Source organism: Gossypium arboreum, chromosome 8, assembly GCF_025698485.1.
Source record: "Gossypium arboreum isolate Shixiya-1 chromosome 8, ASM2569848v2, whole genome shotgun sequence".
NCBI lineage: Eukaryota > Viridiplantae > Streptophyta > Magnoliopsida > Malvales > Malvaceae > Gossypium > Gossypium arboreum.
In genome coordinates this window covers 85378746-85383153 of record NC_069077.1, presented here as the reverse complement: position 1 = coordinate 85383153, position 4408 = coordinate 85378746, and the positions used below count along the sequence as shown (strand labels likewise).

The following is a 4408-nucleotide window of genomic DNA, read 5'->3' as shown; positions in this document are numbered from 1 at the left end:
CATCCGTTTCTCTTTAGCAAGCTTCAGATCCAAGTTGAGTTGTCGAAGGGCCCAGTAAGCTTTGTGCTCTAACTCCAAAGGCAGATGATAGGCTTTTCCAAAGACTATCCTGTAAGATGACATCCCTAAAGGTGTCTTGTATGTTGTTCTGTAAGCTCTTAAAGCATCATCCAATCTTTTGGACCAATCTCGTCGGTTCGGGAAAACTACCTTCTCAAGTATGCCTTTGATCTCCTTGTTCACCAGTTCTGCTTGCCCAGTCATCTGCGGATGGTAAGTTGAAGCGACCTTGTGTTTCACTCCATGTTTATCTAATAACCATTTCAACAACTTGTTCACAAAATGGGACCTTTCATCACTGATAATAACTCTTGGGGTTCCAAACCTTGTAAATACGTGTTTTTGTAAAAACTTCATCACAACCCTAGCATCATTTGTCGGATAAGCTTCAGCCTCGACCCACTTAGACATAGTCTATTGCTACCAATATATACTTGTGACCAAAGGATGGAGAGAAAAGACCAAGAAAGTCAATACCACATAATCGAAAAATTCTACCTTAATGATATTTGTTCGGGGCATCTCATTTCTGTTGGTGACATTTTTAACCCTTTGACATCGATCACAACTCTTTACGTAAGTATATACATCCTTGAATAGTGTTGGCCAAAAGTATCCAGCTTGCAATACTTTGGTCGTAGTACGAGTACCTCTGAAGTGTCCCCCACTTATAGCTGAGTGACAATGGTATAAAATCTTTTGTACTTCTTCTTCTGCCACACATCTCCTGATTATTTGATCTGCGCACTTTTTAAAAAAAATATGACTCTTCCCAGAAATAGTACTTCATATTGTGATGAAACTTTTTCGTTTGATGATATGTTTTATCAATCGACATCAAACCACAAGCTAAAAAGTTAGCAATATCAGCAAAGCAAGCGGTACTATGGACATGATTTACCTTCAGTGTGTGGTCATCTAGAAATGTTTCCAAAATTGGTATAAGAGGATAATTCCCTTCTTGAGGCTCCAATCTTGACAACTGGTCTGTTACTTGGTTTTCCACTCCCTTTCGATCTTAAATTTCTAGATCAAACTCTTGAAGTAGAAGTACCCACCAGATCAGTCTCGGCTTAGCATCTTTCTTGGAAAGTAAGTACTTAATTACCGAGTGGTTCGTATAGACAATTACTTTGATACCTACAAGATAAGATCAAAACTTGTCAAAAGAAAACACAATAGTAAGTAACTCTTTTTCTGTTACCGTATAATTCAGTTGAGCTCCTGCTAGAGTTTGACTTGCATAGTAGATAGGATGAAAAACTTTGTTCCATTGCTGACCCATGATAGCTCTTATCGCGAAGTCACTTGCGTCACAAATCAATTCAAATAGAAAATCCCAGTCTGGTGTGACGATTATGGGTGCCGTAACTATCCGACTCTTCAAATCTTTGAAATCTCTTAAGCACTCTTCATCAAATTTGAACGTCGTGTCCTTCTCCAATAACTTGCATAAGGGTTTAGCAATTTTGGAGAAGTGCTTGATGAATCTTCGATAGAAACTAGCATGGCCCAAAAAGCTCCTAACACCCGTTATAGATGTTGGAGGTGGGAGTTTCTCAATAACATCTACCTTTGCTTTATCTACCTCAATTCCATGTCTCAGTATCTGATGCCCTAGAACAATCCTTTCTCGTACCATGAAATGACACTTTTCCCAATTGAGTACCAAGTTTGTTTCTTCACATTGCCTTAGTAACTTGGCTAGACTGGCTAAGAAATCGTCATAAATATCTCCGAATACTGAAAGATCATCCATAAAAACTTTCAAATACTTCTCAACCATGTTAGTAAAAATGGACATCATACATCTTTGAAATGTAATAGGTGCATTACATAAACCAAATGGCATGTGCCTAAAGGCAAATGTACCGTACGAGCAAGCAAATGTTGTCTAAAGTTGATCTTTCAGTGCTATTGTAATCTGATTATACCCTGAGTATCCATCGAGAAAATAGTAATAGTCTCACCCCATGAGTCTATCCAGCATCTGGTCCAAAAAAGGCAAAGGAAAGTGATCTTTCCTAGTCACCTTGTTCAGCTTCCGGTAATCGATGCAAATTCTCCATCCCGTAACCGTTCTAGTTGGTATCGACTTGTTATTCTCATTTTCAATGATCGTGATACCTATTTTCTTTGGCACGTACTGGACTAGACTTACCCATGATCTGTCTAAGATGGGGTAGATTATACCCACATCTAACCACTTGATGATTTCTTTCTTGACCTTCATGATGGGGTTCAGTCTTTGTTGTCCATCGATCATCCTTTTTTCGCCATCTTCCAAGATAATCTTGTGCATGCATACAGATGGACTAATTTCGTGAAATATCGACTATGGTCCATCTGATAGCCTTCTTGAATTGTTTCAACACCAAGATGAGTTTTTTTTCTTGCTCACTAGTTAATTCTGCTGAAACAATCACAGGCAAAGTAGAAGCGTTACCTAAATAAACATATTTTAGATGTGAAGGTAGTACCTTGAGTTTTAATTTAGGTGGCTCCTTGATTGACGCTTTTAGTTGGGCATAATCCCTTTTCTCTAATTCCAAAGATTCAAAACAAGATTGCGAATTAAATCCCTTTTGATTAGCTTCTAACAACACTAAGTACTCATCCTCCTCTTCATCATTCGGAGGATCTAATGTCAAAATTTGTTCCAACAGATCCTCAATGAAGTTGATCTCATTCTCCACTATTAAATCCTCTAAATCGGATACTGCAGAACAATCAAGATATGGTAAAAAATCAAAGATCCTTCAACTTTACAGGTAGTTTGTCTTAAATATATGCACTACATTCCTTCGTCAGAGCTATCGTCTCAAATTCTCTGAGTCTTCATTTTTTTAGATAGGATATCCTTTATGAATTTGACATAGTTCGGCATTTGCTCAAGTGCTTCAACTAACGGGATGTTGGTATAAAGTTACTTGAGAACGTCTGGGAACTTCTTGAATTGAATATCTTGCTTTTGCTTTTGAAGTCTTTGAGGATAAGGTGGTGGTTTCTTTACTGGAACTGGTTGATTCGTTTTTTATGGCAATTTTGCATCTAACAGAGTTATTAGTTGATTAGAATTAGCTGGTTCTGAAATTACCTTGCTGGGTTTTACAGAGTCTGGTTCTTGTGAAACTAGAATTTCAACACTCGATTAAACTTCCTCTGAATCTTGAGCGTCAGCTTGCTCCTTTTCAGCTTTGATGGTGTTGGGTTCTACTATCTTTCCATTACTCAATGTCAACGCTTTACAATGTTCCTTCCAAAATTCCTCAGATTCTCTGTATCACTAGGTAAAGCACCTTGTGGTCGGTTCCTGAGTTTATTTGCAAGCTGGCCCATTTGGTGTTCTAGGTTTTTCAATATAGCTGCTTGGCTTTGGATTAAGGCATCCTTCTTGGCCATGTATACCTTCAATAGATTTTCTAAGCCATTAGATGGTTCAACTTGGGTTGGTTTCTAAGTATATTGGGGAAAACTAGGTGGCTGGGTCGATCTAGGTTGGGCGTAAGTATTACTGGTTCCAACCCCTTGGTTACTCTAGGAAAAATTCGGGTGGTTTCACCATGATGGGCTATAGATATTAGATTGTAGTCCTTGCCTTCCTCGATTTTGGTTCTGGTTAACTATGTAGTACATGGATTCTGGGTTTGATGCACATTCTTTGAACATATGTCCTTCCCCACAATAGACACAGGCTATATTTTCAAATTGGTTAGGTGGCTATGCTGCAAAACTGTTATACCCATTAGTAGTAAGATTTTTAAGCGTTGAGGATATTGAAGACACCTGAGATGCGAGTGAAGTGAGAGCGTCTACTTCATGTATTCTAGCAACTCATCTTCCTGATGCTGCTCGATTGGTTTGCCATTGGTAATTGTTGCTGGCAATCCTCTTAATGATTTCATAAGCCTCATTATAAGACTTAGAAAGGAGAGCACAAGTAGCAGAAGTGTCTATTACCATCCTCGTGTGAGCATTGAGACCATTATAAAATGTCTCAAGTTGGATGCAATATGGGATTCCATGATGAGGGCACTTCCATAATAACCCTTTGTACCTTTCCCATGCCTCATACAAGGGCTCATCATCCATTTGTTGGAAAGCAGTGATCTCGTTCCTCAACTTAGCATTCTTGCTAGGTGGGAAATACTTCATAAGGAATCTTTCTGCTAACTCTTGCCATGTGGAAATTGAATTCAGTGGCAATGAGTTCAACTAGGCTCGATCTCTATCCCTTAGTGAATATGGGAACAACTTCAATTGTAATACATCTTCGGGTACTTCGGCTAAATTGAAAGAATCGCTCACGTCCATAAACAGTCTTAAGTGTAGGTGAGGATCTTCGGTA

At 38.7% G+C, this 4408-nt stretch overlaps 1 non-coding gene across 1 annotated transcript; it reads left to right on the top strand.

Annotated features, from left to right (window-relative positions):
- The first annotated feature begins 4078 nt into the window (after positions 1-4078).
- On the top strand, positions 4079-4185 carry LOC128279882 (small nucleolar RNA R71). The gene has a single exon (XR_008270074.1). It is a non-coding gene; the product is annotated as a small nucleolar RNA R71 (small nucleolar RNA).
- Positions 4186-4408: the final 223 nt, after the last annotated feature.